Source organism: Coenobita brevimanus, chromosome 57 (assembly GCF_032717465.1).
Source record: "Coenobita brevimanus isolate Jiangsu-jjx chromosome 57, ASM3271746v2, whole genome shotgun sequence".
NCBI classification, from domain to species: Eukaryota; Metazoa; Arthropoda; class Malacostraca; order Decapoda; family Coenobitidae; genus Coenobita; species Coenobita brevimanus.
The window spans coordinates 51,764,866-51,787,148 of record NC_137010.1 but is presented as its reverse complement, the minus strand read 5'-3'; positions in this window follow the sequence as shown (position 1 = coordinate 51,787,148).

The following is a 22,283-nucleotide window of genomic DNA, read 5'->3' as shown; positions in this document are numbered from 1 at the left end:
GGGACACACAATCATAACGGTCGGCAACAGAATCACGACACACAACGACCGCATCACGACGCATACAATTGAGCTAAGACTGCTTCATGACCGATGTACGGCACTCCCAACTGCGACACAACTGTGACACGACTTTTGGCAAGTCGTGAGGCGGCCACGATTTTTAATGCGTGCATTAAAAAATTGTGAGGCCCAACGAGTTGTCCCAACGGCTCATGAGCGCCCTAAAGAGTCTGGGCTTTGTCGGTGAATCAAGGGACGATCAATGAAATAATGCGTTACCACCTTGAGTCGCGCCTCGGTAGGCCCTTGAGTCGTTTGTGTGTGACAGGGGCTTAAGCCTCGCCTCACATCCCACACCGCTGCCAACCAATGTAGTAACCGAACTGAAACTTAACAATTTAATCACACTGTCCTGGCAGAGACTCGATCTCATGCCCTCGCGCTTCATAGGCATGCACGTTACCACCGAGCCAAAGAGAGGATCCCCGCTTTGCCTCTAAGCAACGTAGGCTTGTATACAACCCATTACACAATTGTTCCAATTTACAGTGTTCTCTGACAAGTTTATGAGCAATTGTATTCTGCATATGACTCCATTAAGCTTGAAGAAGTTCACACCATATTTATCACAGAGCAGACTAGACAATTGTGGCCTGTCTTCCAGTACTATAACAGGCTCAGTGTTGCAGTTCCACTGGTGTTACAGTGAAATCAACCCCCAGTATGTGATGAGAGGTATTACCAGGGACACCTGCCACCACAATGAACGAGATAATGACAAACCAACTAGCAGAGCAGCCTGGCCAGTTCCAAGACAAAGGTATCTGGGAGAAATTTGTGAGGTTTGCATTTGTGTGCCTGTCTGCTGGTTAGAATGAGGTCGGTGAGCAAATCATCCTGATGTGACCAGCTGTCATCACTGCATGCATTCATATTTACTAATCAAGTTTTTATAGCTTTTGTGACTATGGAACTAAGATGATAGACATGGCCGGTGACGTGCTACAAGGTTGGGAGAGAATAGGTGGTATGAGGTGCTCATGTGGTACTGTAAACAGTTTAGTTGGTGCTACACCTCTCGGCCATGCTGTATCTAATCTCTTTTGCTCCAGTAAGCCACTAGTCTTGTTCTTGGTCAGATAGGGAGTTCAGACACTATATGGAAGAACTGAGTGGATTTCACTGCTCATTTTCCCAAGACTGCACAGTATTGTATTATGTTTATTATGGTAGTCACAAATCAGTGTGGTATAAACCATGTGGTAATAAGTTACTTAACTGTAATCTTATACTTGTTATGTTGCTTACATTTGTTATAAGGAACTCCAAATTTTTTAAATACTGTACAGTGCAGTATAAATTTCAACTAAAGTACAATTATGACCAGGAATTACTGATTTTATAAGAGTAAATGACAGGAAATAATATAAAAGGAGGTAGTTTTGGATGGTGTACAAGGACTGAGTTAAGCTATTAGACCAGCAGCCCAGAGCCTTAAGCCTAGACGAACAAGGTACCAATTTTGGAGTGTAGGTACATCTTTGAAGTTGCATGAAATGTACTCCAATGGATTTCTGCCGAGTACTCCCCGCTGGATGTGATCCCTGGGGACTCTAAAAGTAGCCCCTATAATGAGGCTAGCACAAACATATCAGGTACCAGACTGAATCACGTCCAGATTGTGCACACTGCTAAACTAATTGCAAATACATGGCTGACAGACACGCCAGCCACTGCACAGGACCCGCCAGACCCCCCATAAGGGCCCAAAATATTTCTTCTAGCACAAACATTGTAGATACCACATAAAACCAAATCCAAATAATCAAGTACATTCCCAAGAATGTCAAATGACCCTTGACAGAAAATTTTTCCATTGCGTTGGCCCTACCAGACACCCTGAAAACGGGCCCCTCCACCCGTGTGGGAGAGCTGGGCTATCACAAACAACCCAGGAACCACATACAACAATTCCAAATAAACAAGTATATTCCCCAGTGTGGAAAATTACCCATGCCAGACAAACTGTGTGCTGTCATGATCCCAACAGACACCTTGTAAAATGCAGTATAATATCACCGAGGGCAACCCAACACCCCCAGAAGGAGCCCACAGAGGAGCATATACAGCATGCCTACAGAGACATAAGTCTGCCCGGACCACATGCCCCTATGACCCAGAGCTCGCCTGCCTCTGGGTGAGCCGAGCACCGGCAACCACGGGGTGGAGCTGTTACTCCAGCTCCAGTCAGCACCCCTGAGATGACCGGTACCCACTCCCACTTTCGTCAGGAGATGGCCTGTGGCCGCTCAACCCTCCTACAGGAGGCGGCCTGCAGCCGCTCCTGCCTTTGTCAGGAAACGGCTGGTAGCCGCTGGTGCCTTCGTCAGGAGATGGCCGGTAGCTGCTCTGAAGGTGCCCCTCAAGAGATGGCCTGTAGCTGCTCTGAAGGTGCCCCTCAAGAGACGGCCTGTAGCTGCTTGACCCTCCTACAGGAGATGGCCTGCAGCCGCTCTGGAGGTAACAAGGAGATGGCCTGTAGCCACTCCCGCCTTCGTCAGGAGACGGCCGGTAGCTGCCCCAAAGGTGCCCCTGAGTCAGCCTGTAGCCGCTCCCTTCCCCATCCCACGGCTAGTAGCTGGGCCCTACAGTAGATGGCTGGTAGCCACTCCTCCGTCAGGTGCTGACTCCTGCCCACCAACCAACGACCCAGAGGGCGCCCCCAGCCTGGAGGATTACTGGAGAGGCCCCATGACTACCACCGGGCTCTTCTCCCTGCAGCCGGTTCCTAAGAGGACTCGCCTGATGGACCCCGACGTAGGCCGACGCTGCAGCCCCCTCCTGACGGCATCCCCGACCGCCGGGGACCATAGCCCTTGGGACCTCCAGACCGCTCCCAAGACCCCCGGGCAGGACCTCCCTACACCCCGACGCCAGAAATCTTCATCCTTCGTCAGGCGCCTAAGTGAGAAGTTCAGGCAGCTATTCAGCCCCAGCCCTGAGGGCCAGACTCCTGCCCCAAACCCTGAAAGCATGGGACCCTTCGTCACCAGCAGCTCCGGATGATAAAGGACGCCCCTACGCCCCTGAATACAGAGACCCCTAACGGAACTGAGCCCCGTCAGTAGTGAGGCTGAGTCACCTCCGCCGCCCTTGTACCTCACCACCACTACAGCCAGACCCAAAAGTGAGTGATAGTGAAAGCACAGTGTCCGTAACAGAGTGAAGTAAGAGCAGAGCAGTGAGTTAACAGAACAGGGGAAGTCAGTGAGAAAAGCATCAGTAATAATATAAAAGAGTGGTGGAATAAGCAAGGTAACAGTGAAACAGTGAACATGGCAGGGCAGTGAAATACGGATCTATCTCAGTGAACACACTACCAGATGGTGACACCACCTCACACTAAGATCGTATGGAGGCCCCAGTGCAAAAGTAATAATTAACGACCCGACCAACAAACCCGTTAGCCTACCCGCAGTGAAATAGTGCCACCACTTCCACTAATACACAGAACCTAGACTTTCCTACAATAATAGTGCATAACCTCTCTGCCCTAAGTGCTATTCAACTTACCCGATCTTGTCCTGAATAGTATCCTGTGCGATACCAACACCCCATATCTAAGCCTTAGAATTATACCAGTATACCTGTGTTTGTGACATCTGCCTGTTCCACTGTAGAATTTAGCAATACACATGTAAGGTTGTTGATTTGAGTTTTTGTGTCCTGCCTCTCTCTTATTTGTCTAAGCTCCAGTCTAGAAAGAGAACCCAGCTGCACACTAGACGTTAGAGGGATGGGAAGCCGAGGTGGCACTGCTTTCACTGCTGGCAGGCTAACTGGTTTGTCTGTCGTATCGGTAATTATTGTTCTTGCACTGGGACCTCCGTATGATCTTAAGTTGAGGCTATATCACTACATGGTAGCGTGTACACTCAGACAGACATTTATTTCACTGCCCTGCCGTATTCACTGTTATCTTACTTATTCCACCTCTCTTGTATATTACTACTGATGCTTTTCTTACTGACTTCCCATATTCTGATAACTCACTGTTCTGCCCTTACTTCACTATCTTATGGTCACTGTGCTATCACTGTCACTCACTTTCGGGATGGGTTGTGATGGCGGTCAGGTACAAGGGTGGCAGAGATGACTCAGCCTCACTACTGACGGGGCCGAGTTTCGCCAGGGGCCTCTGTATTCAGGAGCCACGGGATCACGCGCATGGGCATCCTCTCTCATCGTGGGCTGCTGGTGGCGAAGGGTCCCGCACTTTCAGGGCTTGGGGTGGGAGTCTGGCCCTCAGGGCTGCGGCTGAACAGTTGCCTGAACCTCTCGCTCAGGTGCCTGATGAAGGATGAAGGTCTTTGGCATTGGAATATAGGAATGTCCCGGGGGCTGCGGTCCCCGGCAATTGGGGACGCCATCAGGAGTGGGCTGCGGCATCAGCCTACGTCGGGGTCTGTCAGGCGAGTCCTCTCAGGAACCAGCTGCAGTGAGAAGAGCCCAGTGGTAGTTACAGGACCTCTCCAATACTCATCCAGGCTGGGGTCTCCCTCGGGGTCATAGTTTCATGGGCAGGAGTCAGCACCCGACAGAGGAGCGGCTACCATCCGTTGTTAAGGCCCGGTTACCGGCCGTGGCCTGGAGAAGGGAGCAGCTACAGGCCGACTCAAGGGCACCTTCAGAGTGGCTACCAACCATCTACTTGTTACCTCCAGAGCGGCTGCAGGCCGACTCCTGTAGGAGGGTCGAGCGGCTACAGGCCGTCTCTTGAGGGGCACCTTCAGAGCAGCTACTGTCTGTCTCTTGATGAAGGCAGGAGTGGGTACCAGACATCTCCTTGTTACCCATGGAGCAGCTGCAGGCTGTCTCCTGTAGGAGGGTCGAGCAGCTACTGGCCATCTCATTTAGGTCACCTTCAGAGCGGCTTCTGGCCTTCTCCTGACGTAGGCAGGAGCAGCTACCGGCTGTCTCCTCATTTCCTCCAGAGCAGCTGCAGACCGTCTCCTGTAGGAGGGTTGAGTGGCTACCAGCCATCTTAGGAGTTCTGACTGAAGCTAGAGTAATAGTTCCACCCCTGGTTATCAGTGGTCAGCTCGCCTGGAAGGTAGTCTCGCTTTCCTGCTGGTGGCAGTGGGCGAGCTCCGGGTCATAGAGGCGCACAGCGGGGGTGGACCTATGTCCCTGTAGCCCGGAGTCCAGTCGCACTGTATTTGCTCCCCTGTAGCCTCCTTCTGGGGGCGTTGGGTTGCCCTCTGTGATGCTGCACTGCATTTTACCACCGTCTTTTGGGAAACAGTCATGTACCTGTGACTGGAGGTGGTAAACATTGGTGTCATAGGTGTAGTAGACTGGCTGTAGGTGTTGGAGGAGGGTGTGCCAGGCTGTGGTGGCAGGATTCTCATCTAGCCGAGTGTCCAGGTGATGAAGAGGGTGGATGGGTCGGTGGAGGAGCGGAGGAGTTGTAGGAGGTGGCGGGGTCCATGGACTCGATGTTTTCATCTGAAAGGCGGCGCCCATACGGCTCGGTGAATCCTTATGGTGGTAGGTGTTGTCTTCTGTGCAGGGCTGTTCTGAATGCTGGAGATGGACGGCGAGTGTGGGGTTTTATGCTGGAGATGGACGGCGAGTGTGGGGTTTTATGCCGGAGTGATGCGGCATGACGTCTCTGGGGAGTGTAGGTGGCTGGGATTTGGGCCTGGTGTAGCATGAATGTGAGTTGATTTAGGGAAGGAGAGGGAGTGTGATTTTGCGGTGGGTGAGGTGGGAGTGTTGGTGTATCGGGCGTGTGGGCGGGAGAGGCAGCCGGAGCTAGTGATTGTAGTTTTAAGGGTGGGTGTGGGTGACGATGTGGGTGTGCGGTGTCGGTGTGTGTGTGAGGTGTGATGGGTATGCAAGGGCAACCGTGGGGTGGTAGGAGTGAGGGTAGCACAGGGTGTGGATTGGGGTGTAGGCCTAGTGGGTGGTGGTGTAGTGGGTGTGTGGGCAGTGCAGGTGGAATCAGGTGTGGGGGATGGGGCAGGTGGCGTTGAGAGGGTGTGTACGAGCGGCAGGCGGGTAGATTTGGTGCTAGGGGTGGGCGATGGTTGGGGCAGGGATGTGCTGTGTGGGCGGGGCACATGGTGCTGGGTGTGGGGGACTGGGTGGTTGGCAGCGAGGAGATGGGGGAGAGGTCAGAAGTTGGTGGTGTTGGCGAACTGTCAGGTGAGGTGTGAGGCGGCGTGACGGGATTAGGTGGAGGTGGCGGGGGAAGGGGAGAGAGAGAGAGACGGAGAGGGGGAGATGTAGCAGTCATAGGAGCTAGAAGGAAGCAGAGCAGGGGTAGTGGGTGGGGCAGGGCAGGGGCAGGGGAGGTGGGAGCGTGAAAGGAGCGTACATTACGGTTTCTGAGAGTGCGAGAAGTGCCGTGATATTCGACTCACCTGGTAGGGGTTAGGGACGCGAGTGATGGTATGGGGCCCTGTGAAGCGCAGTGCAAGCTTGTGAGGGGTGGGGAGCTGCGCTATCTTAACACTGTCACATGGCTTGTAGGGGTTGGAGGCAGTGTTGGGGGCGGAGGACCAGGTTGCTTTGAAGGTGGGTTAGCCACCGTTTGAGATGGTGTAGTGGGTCAGAGATGGAAGTAGATATGCGGGGATGTAAGTGTTGCTGGAAGGGTAGGAGGAGAGGTGTTTCCCCAAACACTCGCTCGTACAGTGAAATTCCGTCCTCTCGGGGGCAGGAGTTGATGTCCCATTGCACGATTTTTACGTGGGCGGGCCAGTCGTCGTCTTTGGTGGCTTCTATCCAGGTATGGAGTTGATTCATCAACATACAATGGTTCGTTTGCAGATAGCATTTCCTTGGGGCCAGTAAGGGGATGAGTGCGAGCTGCTGTAGCTGAATATGTGGGCTAGCTCCTCCCAGATTTTGCTGAACTCTGGTGCGTTATCAGAGTGGATTGCCTGTGGGATACCAAAGTATGGAAACACGTGACGAGTCAGGGCGTAAACAACTGCGACAGCATGGTGTTCTTTCGCTGGGCAGGCTATAACGAATTTGGAGTATGTATCAATGAACGTAATCATGTACCGATAGCCTGATTTCAGGAGTAGAGGTCCCACTATGTCGATCATCAACAACTGCCAAGGTTTGTGGGTGGTAATGTGCCCTGATGGGCCAGCGGTATGGATGATGTCCTTACCCAAGGCGCACACTCGACAAGATTGGATAATCTCCTTGGCTAGGTTGGAGGGATAGGGCACCCAGTAGGTGTCGTTAAAGACCTGCAGGAGTTTTCTCGTGCCCAGGAAAATGCCGTTGTGGGCATGCAGGAGTCGGAGGGCGTCAAGGGCGGTGTCAGGGGCTAGGATGATATGCCCGGACGGAGTGAGCAGGTGGTCGCCTTGGCAATATAGCTTCTTGAAGAGATGCTGGGGGATCCAGGGGGGTCGTTCCTTACGATGCTACTGTTGGAGGAGGTCTGGTTCTGGCTGGACGGCATTGATGGGGAGCCGGGAGAGAGCATCCGTTTTGGTGTGGAGTTTGCCGGGGCGGTACGAAATTTCATAGTTGAACTCTTTCAGGGTTTTGCACCATTTGATGAGCTGGGCATTGTGGGTGTCAGACTGCCACAGCCATTGGAGGGACTGGTGATCAGTGATGATAGTAACTTAAGTCCCTGATAGGTATGCCTGGAAGTGTTCGAGTACCCAGATGAAGCCCAGGCACACCCTCTTAGTGGTGGCATAATTCTTCTCTGCCTGATTGAGAGTAGAGCTGGCACAGGCGATGATGTGCTCATGGCCCTCTTGAACTTGGGCCACCACAGCGCCGATCGTGATCAGGGAAACTTCAGTGTAGAGCCGGAATGGGAGGGCATAGTCGAGAAAGGCCACGACTGGGATGGAAACAAGTTTGTTCTTAAGTTGTTGGAAGGCGGCTCATTTCTCATCCATCCAGGTGAACGGTTCTCCCCTACGGGTCAGGTCATGGAGTGGCTTGGCAATGTGAGAGAACCCCTTCACAAAACATCGGTAATAGGACATTAGGCCGAGGAAGGCTCGAATTCAGTGAATGTCTTGTGGTAGGGGTATGTCCAAGATGGCATGGAGCTTGTCTGGGTCAGGAGATATGCCAGCCTGGGAGATGACATGTCCCAGGAATGAGACGGTTCTGGTGGCAAGGACGCACTTGGAGGGCCGGAGTTTGAGGCCTGCCTGTCGGATTCGGATGAAACCCCGGCGAAGGTGCTGAAGGTAGTTGGTCCAGGTCTTGCTGAAAACGATAACATCGTCCAAGTAAGCTAGACAGATCTCCCATGTGAGGACGCTGAGGACAGATTCCATTAGTCTTGAGAAGGTGGCAGAGGCATTACAGAGGCCGAAGGGTAAAACATTAAATTCATAATGTTTCCCGTTGCTGGTCGAGAATGCAGTTTTGCCTCTGTCCTCCGGTCGCACTGGGACCTGCCAATATTCCGACTGGAGGTCGAGGGTGGAGAACCAGGAGGCGCTGTATGGGGAATCTAGGGAGTTGTCTATGCGTGGGAGTGGAGTAGCGAGCTTGGTGGTTATGTCATTAAGCTGGCAGTAATCTATGCAGAACCGCATCATGCCATACTTCTTCACGAGGACGACGGGGGAGGACCAGGGGCAGGTAGAGGGGGAGACGACTCCGGTTTCAATCATCTCTTGAACCTAGCGGTCTTCCTCTTCCCGCTGTTTGGGATTCTTCTGCCAGGATGGCTGCCAGATCGGTGGGCCCGTCGTGTGGATCTCGTGAGCCAGGTAAGCGATATGTCCAATATTGGCGGGTCCCGCTGCAAACAGATCCTGGAAATCCAGGAGGAGGCGGTGGAGGGTGTCTGATTGGTGGGCGGAGAGATAGTCGGGAATGGGGGCAGAGGGTTGGGGGAACGGGAGGGGGAGGGGGGCACAGGGCTCGGCTTCCTCCATCTCTCCAATTATGAGCCCTTTAGGGAGGGTGAGGAGCAAGGGGGCAAGGTTGGCAATTCGGACTGCCATGTGATGAGGGGGAAGAAAGGTTGGGGGGGGGGAGGCAGGCCGAGAGGGTTCCAGGTGGCAGAAGTTGGGAGAAGAGGACGGAGGTACCTGAGGGCCGGTTTAGGGGCACCCAAGCTTCATGGTGGGGGGAATGGTGACAGCGGAGGAAATGGTAGCGGGGATGGGGGGGAGGGGGAGAGGGAAGGGAGATCAGGGGGGGAGAAAGGGGGGCATGGAGTCTTCAGGCCATGGCCATAGTGTGCAGGTGCAAACGGCCCGAGTGGGAAGGGGGGGTCGGGTGATTTCTGGAAGTGGAGCTGTCGGTTGTGGTAATTAATGGTGGCTCCTAACTTCTGTAGCAGGTCCAGCCCCAGATATCCATCGTAAATGCGGCAGGAAGAGTCAAACACAATGAACATGTGGTGTGTCGACGCCGGCTGATGGATGTCGACACACAGTGCCCGTGTTTCCCCAAGGATCGGCAGGTGGCCATCCTCCACGTCCACAAGATGGGTAGTCAATGGGAATAGCGGGCCAAAGGTCGACTTGTGATGGGAGAAGTACTGGCTATACAGGCAGGATCTGGCCGCTCCCATGTCGACCAGAAGTCTGGCTTTCACCCCGTTCAGCTTCATCTTGTGGTAAACTGGGGGGCAATATTTGGAGGAAATGGCCCTCGCCAACATGGGAAGGTGTGGGGGCGGTCCTAAAAATCCAACTGCCGGAGGCCTCCTTCTTCTTCCTCCGGCTCCTGTTCCCCGGATTCAGTCTCCTCCATGGGTGTGGGTTCATCCTCTGGTTCCTCATTCTCCAAGGAGAAGACTTTACATTGGCCTGGAGTGGTAGTTTTTCGCCTGGCAGCTTTTAATTGATCCCTGATATCGTGCAGTGGGCACCTGGAGCTGCAAGCAGAGAACTCCCAAGAATTCACCAGAATGAGGTTGGGATTTTCCTTGTGACTGGGGCACCTGTGGGTGGGGTGCGCGCTAGGCAGGCTGGATGCTGGGGTGGGGCTGGTGTGGGGCATAGGCGGACGTGGCTTGACTGGGGGAGCCGGGATGTTCGTGGGGAACTTTTTCACCACGTTGATTTGCTTGGGTGTACTGTAGGGCGGGAGGTCAGGAGGCAGCGTATTAGTTGGATATCCTTATCCATGTCTCCAGTAGGATCATTGATTGTGAAGTGCTCCATGCTGGGGAGCACTCTAAGAAGAGTATTAAAGGTGTGTTGCTCCTGGGTTTCATTATCTGCCTCCGGGTAGCCAGCAGTGACCAGGCGTCTGGCCTGGAGTAGTGTCAACCAAATTGCCATCAAAGGTTAGGCTATCCAATTGGGATAGCGCCACCACTTTACCTACTGCTGGAGTGATGGCCTGAATCACGAGTTTTGTGAAATGCTGCCAGGTGAGGCCCGGGACGATCTTGGGTGCGATATTGGCTGCCGCTTTGCCCAGTAGCGGGAGTGTAACCTCGATCTTTTGCTGGTCATCCTCAAACCCGATATCTAGCAAAAGTTTAATAATTGCCAGGTATGTGTGAACATCATACTGTTTGGGGTCGAATTTAGGCAATTGCGCATGTGGTTTGGTTGCCATTTTGCCGGTATTTACCTCTCTCGTATGCCTGGGTCAAGAACCACCGATATCCACCAGTGTAATGCTAGGTGTTTTAGGGTCGGCTTCCCGTCACTCTAACGCGTAGTGTGTAGCTGGGTTCTCTTTCTACACCGGAGCTTAGACAAATAAGAGAGAGGCAGGACACAAAAATTCAAGGCAACAACCTTACATGTGTATTGCTAAATTCTACAGTGGAACAGGCAGATGTCATAAGTACAGTTATGGTGAACAGTTATAATTCTAAGGCCTAGATATTCGATGTTAGTATCGCACAGAATACTACATAGGACAAAATCCGGTAAGGTGAATAGCACTATAATCAGGGGTCTTAGGGCAGTGAAGCTAAAGACAATTATTTGAGAAAGTCTAGGTCCAATATTTTGGGTGGAGTTTATGGCACCACTTTCACTGCTGGCAGGCTAATTGGTTTGTCTATTGTAAATTATTATTCTTGCAGTGGGAACTCCGTATGATCTTAAGGTGAGGCTATATCACTATATGGTAGTGTGTTCACTTAGGCAGACATTTATTTCACTGCTCTGCCGTATTCACTGTTTCACTGTTATCTTACTTATTCCACCTCTCTTGTATATTACTACTGATGCTTTTCTTACTGACTGTTCTGCCCTTACTTCACTATATCACGGTCACTGTGCTTTCACTGTCACTCACTTTTGGGACAGGGCGTGATGGTGGTCAGGTACAAGGGTGGTGCAGATGACTCAGTCTCACTAGTGACAGGGCTGAGTTCTGCCAGGGGCCTCCGTATTCAGGGGCCACAGGATCACATGCAAAGGCGTCCTCTCTTGTCCGGGCTGCTGGTGGCGAAGGGTCCTGCACTTTCAGGGCTTGGGGTGGGAGTCTGGCCCTCAGGGCTGGGGCCGAACAGCTGCCTGAACCTCTCACTCAGGTGCCTGATGGAGGAGGAAGGTCTCCGGTGTCAGGGTGTAGGGATGTCCCGCTCGGGGATCCTGGGGGCCCTCTGGAAGTCCTCAGGGCTACTGTCCCTGGCGGTTGGGGAAGCCATCAGGAGTGGGCTGCTGCATCTGCCTATGTCAGGGTTTGTCAGGTGAGTCCTCTCAGGAACAGGCTGCAGTGAGAAGAGCCCCGTGGTAATTACAGGGCCTCTCCAATACTCCTTCAGGCTGGGGTCTCCCTCGGCGTCATAGTTTCGTGGACACGAGTCAGCACCTGATGGAGGATCAGCTACTAGCCGTCTCCTGTTGTAGGGCCTGGCTACTGGCCATGGCCTTCTAGGGGCGCGGCTACTGGCCGTCACTAAGGACCGGGTATTGGCCGTGGCCTGGGGAAGGGAGTGGCTACAGGGCGACTCAAGGGCACCTTCGCAGCGGCTACCAGCTGTCTCCTGACGAAGGCGGGAGCAGCTACCGTTCATCTCCTCGTTACCTCCAGAGTGGCTGCAGGCCGTCTCCTGTAGGAGGGTCGAGTGGCTACTGGCCGTCTTATCTCCTGATGAAGGCAGGAGCAGCTACCGGCCATCTCCTTGTTACTTCCATAGCGGCTGCAGGCCGTTTCCTGTAGGAGGGTTGAGTGGCTACCGGCCGTCTGAGGGGTGCTGACTGGAGCTAGAATAATAGCTCCACCCTGTGGTTGTCGGTGGTCAGCGCGCTCAGAAGGTAGTCTCGCTTTCCTGCTATGGTGGCGGCGGGCGGGCTCAGGGTCATAGGGGCGTGCACCCGTGTGGACTTATGTCCCTGTCGCCTGGAGTCCAGTTGCACTGTATTTGCTCCCCTGTAGGCTCCTTCTGGGGGTGTTGGGTTGCCCTCTGTGATACTGCACTGCATTTTAATATCTTTGTATCGATCTGATGGCAGTAGTTTCCAGTGTGCAGCAGCTATTTTTTATTGAAGCCCATGTTTGGTCTCTGAACACTTTCAGTGTGTTACTGCTTAACTTGCACATGATACAGATTTGTTGGGATGTTTCTGGGGAATTACTGTCAGGAATGCTATCAGGTCTATCTGGTGCCTGAAACAATATAAAAACGCTATTTATGGATTGTAAGCAAACCAATGAAAACACTATAAATGAAAGAAAACCTTTCCTTAACCAAAGGAATTCGGCACTAGTCAGTCAGTGTATTAATACATTGGAGAATTCCTGCACAAAGGGTAGGCTACCGAACTAGGACTACAAGATAATATTTTATTTCATACTGCCTGACATACTGCCTGACAACAGCACTGTCATGATCTATAGAGTGATGGAATAATGGATAGTGCATGATGAAGTGACATACTACTAGATCGAGTGTAAAACTGCAAACAGTATTTCTGTTAGCCACATTCATGATCAGGTCGTGGGAAAAACGACCTTTTCGGATCAAATATATTACTACATACACCTCCATACAGGGTAACCTGTGAAAGGGTTCAGTAGAATCCATATCCCTGTTATGGGTTATTTTCTTAAGAACTGGAGCAGGAAAGAAATTTCATTTGACAGTAATCGCAACATTCCTGTAATTTTTAGCTTGTAAAACCTATTACAACTGTCTTTACTGGCCTGCTTTGCATGACTTTAATCACCTTTCATTAGCAAGTTCCCAGTACCTGTAGATTAATGGTCTATAACTTGAAACGTACCGTAATTGGTTCATCATCTAAAGTTCTGTCACCCATGCTGCCATACACTAAGTATTTCATTATGTGCAATGTGTCTTCCCAGAATATTTAGTATTTTCACATCGTACCTGATAATATATATATATATATATATATATATATATATATATATATATATATATATATATATATATACATAGTAATCCCTGCAATATCCGATGTAATAGAGCCAAAGGCACGTCCAGATAGTGATTCTGTCTGGATATTGGGCCCCAGCCTCCTGAACTTGTACTTATGGACCCTAACTCAGAAAAACACCTATACAACTCCCTCTGGACATGCATTGCACCTATTTGACCCGCCCTGTCCCGTCGACGTATGGGTACATTGCAACATTTTGCATTTGCCAGTCCCTGTGATGTACTTGTACGTCGTGCAATTGCAAGGTCCCTAATTTGCACAATTTTCAATTTTCGTGCGTGATTTTTCGTATGTATATACAGGACACCTTCCTCTATTCCTCTTCAAGATGCCAAGCAGGGACAATGCCTTACACCGCATAACCTCCCCCCTCCCCCCATCATGCCATTGTCTCAGCAATTCACCTGTTACCAGTGACCTGGCCAGTAAAGACATTCAGGGCCAGAGTGATTCCCCAATCGATGACAATGTGGAGGACAAAGTTTACATAGCATTACAGGAAGAAACAGTCAGAAATAATGATCAAGTAATGTGGCAAAAGAAGGTCAGGTATGGTGATGAGTTAGTGAGTGAATCAATGCTTATAATGCCTATATTGCTGTTTGAAAACCAATATACTCTCATACTACATATAAATTCGTACCAAGTAAATAAATAAATACCGTTTATGAGTGGTGTGAAATAGTTACCCTCCCATAGAACTCGTTTTCTTTGGTGCCAGCCTGTTAGAAAACCCAGTCAGGTAAGAAGGTACTGGTACCTGGATCGATTATTTTAAACCTCAGGTGAGCGATTTCTCTATGAATTTTCGATGTTTCTCACCAAAAGCGGAGGTTTTAGCCAAACTTTTTTTTTTCGAAACTACCTCGGGATTGGTGGGTGTCAGAGGTGCGAAATAGCTCGGGACGTGACAGGTTAAGACCCAAATCACACCAATAAGGGACATAAAAGACTGAAATAAATGCAAAAGAACCATAAAATGAGGCTTTAGAGGTGAGTTTATACAATATTAAGCATTCTGGGTACTTACAAGTCCCTGACTCCTGGACTGGTTTGAACCGCCAGTTTGCAGTCCACAGTTAATCTTCTGCACTCTAAATTCTAATTTCTTAACACTGCACAACGCTGTAAATTCCCGTGTGTTCTAGTGGCGAGGTATTGCAGTTTATTCACTGTTTATTCACAAAAAACAAGCACCTGTGGCTTGCACTGCTATAAGCATCTGCTCTCAATTGGAGTTAGGCTGTGACTGTTCATGATGGCGGGGTAACAGAGTTGCCAGACCTCAATGGCCACATTACCAAACTCCTCAATTTTCATTACCATTTTTAATTTTCATTACCAAATTCGTAAAGCTAGCATCTATTCTTCACTAATTATATACACAAGTGGAAATACATGTAATCACTCTTCTTATAATTAACAGCATGTTGATTATTATCATGCTATATAGGCTACCAAATTAATCAGAGAGAGCAAACAATCCACCATCTCCCTCCTCTGTATCCTCATAAATGAGAAAAATCCATTTGGTAATGCATTATTCTGATTCATTACCAAACGAATTTTTCATTACCAAATTGGCCCACACTTGGCAGTAAAAAATACCAAATGGCAACCCTGACAAGGGAGGGGGGAGGAAGGAAGAGGTGAAGGGACCATGGTGTAACAGCTGTTTGGCGCCACGCGGCAATTTCAAATTACGGATGGGAAAAAAGTCAGATTATTTTCGAATTTTTCGCGGTTTTTGGCTCATTATGGGAATATTGGATCCCAGAACGATTATGTCCAGTTAGTGGGGATGTTCGGATATTGGGCATTCGGATATTAGACGGATTACTTATATATATATATATATATATATACAGTAAGTATATTGTTACATAGCCTATGATTTCATCATCCTTTGTATAATTCTAACTTACGGTATGCTGCATGTTTGATCACGATTCGCCTCGTGGCTTCCATAGTGACCAGGCTTGCCTGTTCTACCTCACTCCCCCCTTCTCCCCCTTATAGTAGAGTAAGTCATTCTTTCTGTTGTTCAGAGCAGGACTGTCAACTCTTCCTCCCCTGTGCCTTCATTTCTGCGTCCTTCTTGCAAGTTGAATCAAGCTCTGCCGGCCCCTATATAATGAGCTCAGTCTCTACATTAGTTGCCACTTTGATCTACTCCTCATTTTCTTCACATCTCTGCCCTCCCCTGTATAGTGTATTATTATTTTTGTGAGTGCTCAGGAAGTCTCCAGCCATCTAGCTAATGTATAATTTGAGTATAAGTGTTGTTACCATTTTTCTTGTACTGTATGGCCTAAGGCGTTAATTCGTATGCCTGGTAAGGTTTTTGTGATTCATGTAAAGTTTTTAATGTCAGCCAGTGTTAATAATATTTTATATCTGTAATAACATTTTATCTTACTTTCACTGAGCATTATTCGGTTCTCTCATTTATCAAGGCTGACTTAGATAAATTTGTTCTTGCTAAATTCGTGTTAATAGAGGCTATTGCAGTTAACCATATATGTAAAATGTTTTGCCATTACATTATCCTTATGAGTCCTGAATGTTTAGTTGTTAGTTTGAGCATTAAACTTTAATTTTTAATTTTACCTAAGTCTTTTGTTTTGAACCTGGAACTTTGCGGGACAGTAGTGATTTTAGCATTCTCACTTGAAGTGTTCATTATCTCTGTTCCGTAACATAAATTTGGCGACCTCTTATCAGGATATTCAGGATATTATCATAAGGATATTGCTTGATATTTTGTGACTGTGATTTATTCATGATGTCTACTATTACTACTCTTGATGAAGCCAAAGATTTTTGTCAAATGTACAAACAGTGTGTGATGTAGAAAACAGAACAAAGAATGAACTTAAGCTTGTTGCTCAACAATTGGGAATTGCTGTTCGCTCTCATCATTCTAAATATCAAATTGTTGACATGATTAATAAAAGCTAGTTTAATGTAACTCCTCCAGATGAGCAAACGCAGATTGAAATACCTAAGTTGCAGCTAGCCCTGCAGGAGGCTCGTGCTAAGGAGGCTGAGTTTCAGGCTCGTGCTAAGGAGGCTGAGTTTCAGGCTCGTGCTAAGGAGGCTGAGTTTCAGGCAAATGCTAAGGAGGCTGAGTCTCAGGCTCGTATTCAGGAGGCACAGGCTCAGGCACAAATTAAACTTGCTCGGATTCAGGCAGACCATGAGTATCGCATGAAAGAAGGTGGAACTGGATCATCTACCTCTGATGATTTTGATGTGGCTAAAAATGTTAAACTTGTCCCTCCTTTTCATGAATCTGATTTAACAAAGTATTTTCAGTTGTTTGAGGGGATAGCTACAGGTTTTAATTGGCACAAAAAGTATTGGCCAGTACTCCTACACAGTGTTCGCACCGGTAAAGCTCAAGTAACTTACGCATCTTTGCCTCAGGATCAATCTGATAATTATGATGTAGTTAAGAGCTTGATTCTTAAGGCCTATGAGCTTGTTCGTGAAGCCTATAGAGTAAAATTTTGGACAACTTATAAGCAAGATAAGCAATCCCATGTTGAGTATGCAAAAATCAAAGAAGATCTGTTAGAGCAGTGGTTAAGTTCTAAGAATGTAAATTCTAATTTTGATAAATTTAAGCAGATGATTTTGCTGGAGGACTTCAAAAGGTGTATTAATAAATTTTTAAGCCTATATCTTGATGAGAAAAGAATAGATAATTTGTCTGATGCTGCAGTTTTAGCTGATGAATATGTTCTCACTCACAAGAGATATTCTAAAGAAAAAAAGAAAGCTGAGAGTAAGTACGTTCCCTCTACTCAGAGTACAGGTAACAGGAAAGGGAATAAAGATGATGTTTCTCAGGAAGTAAATACCAGCTTCACCTATAGATTTCAGAAAAGTAAATGTACTTGTTGTAGTAAGCTTGGTCATACTACGGAGAAATGTTTCAGGAGATAGCGTGATGTGAACAAAAAGGAGTCTTTAAATATTCAGTCAATTGGTCTTGTGTCCATCCTTGTGAGTTCCCAGAATTCTTTAACCGAGTTAACTGAATCTGCTTTGAGGGGTAAATTAAATTCTCATGATGGAGCTCCTCTTTTGAGCAGTAACGTGGGTGACACTCTCAAGAGTTCATGTGCTAATTTCCTGTCTGATGGTTTCGTCAGTCCTCTGGACAATAATGACGGGAAATCAGTTAAAATATATCGTGATACAGATGCTTGCCAATCCCTTATGCTGACCAGTGTTCTAGGCTCTAATGTTAATTCCTATGATGAAACTGTAATCTTACAAGGTGTAGGGAATAATTACTTCTCTGTCCCTCTGTGCAGAGTGAATTTAGAGTCTGGTTTGTTAATGGTTCCGTTATGATTGGGTTGGTTGAGACACTCCCAATGTCAGGTGTAAGTTTCTTACTTGGAAATGATATTGGTGGAAGTCAAGTGTGTCCAGCTCCTCAGTTGTCTAGTAAACCAGTGACTGCGACCCAGGATTGTGATGTCCCTGATGTGTTCTCTGCATGTGCTGTCACTAGGGCTAAGTCTATAGTTACTGGTGACTTAGAGGATAATGATGATGATGATGTTATCCTAGCTGACACTTTTCTTGCTAATTTGGACCACTCACCAGATGAGGCAGTACCCCGTAGTGGTGATAATTTGTCTCGACAAGAGTTGGTTGAGTTGCAGGTTGCTGACCCTGAGTTGAAAGGTCTAGCTAACTCTGTTTGCAGTGAGGAAGAGTCAGCTGGTGCTTCTACTTCTTATTATATAAAGTCAGGAATACTTATGAGAAAGTGGAGACCCCCAACAGCATCAGCCGACTGTGAATGGGAGGTTGTACATCAAGTTGTCATCCCTCGTGTTTGTAGGCAGGATATCATTAGAGTGGCTCATGATTCCAGTTTGGCAGGACACCTTGGAGTGAGGAACACTGTGGCACGCATTTTGAAACACTTCTACTAGCCAGGTATCTTCAAAGATGTTTCCTGGTATTGTAAGTCTTGTCACACCTGTCAATTTGTGGGGAAGTGTAATCAGACCGAAAAGGTTGCACCTTTAGTTCCTATTCCTCCTTTTGAGGCGCCATTCACCCGTGTGTTGGTGGATATTGTGGGCCTTCTTCCTAAGACTTCTTCAGGATTTTCTTCTGTGTTGACCCTGATTGATATGGCTACTCGTTATCCTGAAGCAATTCCACTTAGAAATATCTCAGCAAAGAACGTGGTTAAGGAAATGCTAGGGTTCTTCACCAAGTTTGGTCTGCCCAAGGAGGTACAGTCAGACCGAGGATGTAATTTCATGTCAAATGTTTTCAAGCAGTCTCTGAAAAAGTTGGGCATCTCCCAGATCACGTCTTCAGCTTACCATCCCAGACCCAAGGAGCGTTGGAGAGATATCATCAAACACTCAAATCGATGCTCAAGAAATACTGTTTGGAACATCAGAAAGACTGGGATAAAAGTCTTCCATTCCTTGTATTTGCCGCAAGAGAATCTTCAAATGAATCACTGGGCTTCTCACCCTTTGAACTACTGTTTGGCCATGAAGTAAGAGGACCCCTGAAGCTACTCAAGGAATGCTGGCTGTCGGAGGAAGATGACGTCAATCTGCTGGAGTATGTGATGAAGTTCAAAGATCGGCTGTCCACTGCTTTACAGCTGGCGAGAGAGAATTTAGGAGCTGCTCAGGAGAAGATGAAGACTTGGTATGATAAGAAGTCCAGGTTATGCCACTTTCAGCCAGGAGATCAGGTTCTGATTCTGCTACCGGTGAATGGGCAACCTCTTGAAGCCAAGTTTAGTGGTCCTTATTTCGTGGAGAAGAAACTCAGAGATGTCAACTATGTCATCGCCACACCAGATCGTAGAAAGAACAAGCAACTTTGTCACATCAACATGCTAAAGTTATATCACAGGCGGGACGAAAATAACCCAGTCTGCACTGTAGCTGTTCCACCCGAGTCTGCGAGTGAAGTTCTCCCATGCAGTATGAGCCTGAGTGATAGTTTGGGGAAGAATCCTGATATTATGAATAATCTCCAGACTAAGCTTTCTCATCTAACTCCCGAGGAAAGCCAGGAGTTTTTAGCATTACTGCAGGAGTACCCGCAAGTGTTCCGTGCCACTCCACGAAGAACCACTGTGTTGATGCATGATGTCGATGTTGGAGACGCAAAGCTAATTAAACTGCCTCCTTACTGTGAGAACCCAGTGAAAGTTCCTCTCATCCAGAAGGAGCTTTGCTACCTGTTGGACCACAAGATGATTGAGCCCTGTCAGAGCGAGTGGAGTTCTGTCAATCTAGTCCCTAAGCCAGGTGGGTCACAGCGGCTTTGCATCGACTACAGAAGTGTTAATCAGATAACCAAAACAGACACTTACCCTCTTCCTCGCGTGGAAGATTGTATAGAAAAGATCGGAATGGCTAGGTACATAAGTAAGTTTGATTTGTTAAAGGGATACTGGCAAGTACCTATGACTGAACGTGCTAGGGAGATCTCATGTTTTGTAACACTAGGAAAGACTTTTGCATGTTCTGTAATGCCATATGGTATGAAGAATGCACCACCCACTTTTCAGAAGCTCATGAATGTTGTAACAGAGGGTTTGACAGGGTGTGTTGTTTATATTGATGATGTATTAATCTTCCGTGACAACTGGAAAGATCGCCTATGCCATGTTGGTAAATTTCTTGAGCGTTTGGTTCAGGCTAATCTTGTAGCTAATTTATCAAAGTGTGAGTTTGGTCAAGCTAAAGTTCAGTACCTTGGGTACGCAATTGGTGATGGACACGTTGCACCATCAGGAGCTAAGGTTCAGGTTATAAGTGATCTTCCCGGACCTAAAAGTAGGAAAGAGCTACAAAGATTTTTGGGAATGGTAGGTTATTACAGGAGATTTATTCTTAACTTTTCAATTCTTGTATCACCACTTACAGACCTACTGAAAAAGGGAGTTAAATTTGTCTGGACCGATAACTGTGAATCCTCTTTCAGTAAACTTAAAGCTATCCTATTAAGTCAGCCAGTGCTTGCTACTCCAAATTTTGCTAATCCTTTTAAGATGGCAGTTGACGCAAGTGATACAGGAGCTGGGGCTGTTTTGCTGCAAGAGGATGATCAGGGTATTGAACAGCCTGTATCTTATTACAGTAAGATGTTCACTCCACCTCAAAAGAACTACTCAACTATTGAGAAAGAGCTTTTGGCCTTGATTTTGGGTTTACAGCATTTTTCATTCTATTTTTGTTCTGGTTTTGACCCCATAGTCATTTATACCGATCATAACCCACTGAAATTCCTCAGTAAGTTTAAAGATAAAAATCAGAGATTGACAAGATGGAGTCTACTTCTTCAGGAGTATTCATTAGACATACAACATGTCAAGGGGAAAGAAAATGTTATTGCAGATTGCTTATCTAGACTTTAGACAGATTGTTTTAGAGTAATAAGAAATTTCCTTTGTAAATTTCTTTTCCTTTGTGGGGAGGTGTTACATAGCCTATGATTTCATCATCCTTTGTATAATTCTAACGTACAGTATGCTGTATGTTTGATCACGATTCGCCTCGTGGCTTCCATAGTGACCAGGCTTGCGTGTTCTACTTCACTCCTCCCTTCTCCCCCTTATAGTAGAGTAAGTCGTTCTTTCTGTTGTTCAGAGCAGGACTGTCAACTCTTCCTCCCCTGTGCCTTCATTTCCGCGTCCTTCTTGCAAGTTGAATCAAGCTCTGCCAGCCCCTATATAATGAGCTCAGTCTCTACATTAGTTGCCACTTAGATCTACTCCTCATTTTGTTCACATCTCTGTCCTCCCCTGTATAGTGTTATTATCTTTGTGAGTGCTCAGGAAGTCTGCAGCCATCTAGCTGCTGTATAATTTGAGTATAAGTGTTGTTACCATTTTTCTTGTACTGTATGGCCTAAGGCGTTAATTCGTAGGCCTGGTAAGGTTTTTGTGATTCATGTAAAGTTTTTAATGTCAGCCAGTGTTAATAATATTTTATATCTGTAATAATATTATATCTTATTTTAACCGAAAATTATTCGGTTCTCTCATTTATCAGGGCTGACTTAGATAAAATCGTTCCTGCTAAATTCGTGTTAATAGAGGCTATTGCAGTTAACCATATATGTAACCTGTTTTGCCATTACATTATCCTTATGAGTCCTGAATGTTTAGTTGTTAGTTTGAACATTATACTTTCACTTGTAATTTTACCAAAGTCTTTTGTTTTGAACCTGGAACTTTGCAGGACAGTAGTGATTTTAGTATTCTCACTTGAAGTGTTCATTATCTCTGTTCCGTAACAAATTATATATATATATATATATATATATATATATATATATATATATATATATATATATATATATATATATATATATATATATATATCAATGACAGGCACTTTGATTCATTACAAAACGTAATCTAGGAAACTCAGTGAACTGCGGATTCAAATATTCTTGTTAAATGTTTTTCACTTTTTAACTTTTCACACATCATAAGACTTGTGTGCCATTACTACAATGTATTCATATAAGACCTATGTATAAATCATAGAATTAATGAATGATGGAAGCACCAACATAATAATAAACAAAAAATAGTAGCATATTTAATATAAAGGAGAAAAGGAGTTTTCTCTTACCAATGCGCGCTGGCCGAAGGTTGTGAGTCCATTGATTAATAAACCAATGGCCAGCACATTTCACCTTGTTTAACGCTTCATGAATCCTTAATCCATATGAGTGAACCAAAGATGCCTCATTACTCTTGACTTTTCGTGAGTGATCATCACGCCCAAAAATAATGAAGCAATATGAACTATATTAAGACTAACGTAAATAAGAAATTGGGCCAAAATGCCCATATGCAGGGGGTCTGTTGGG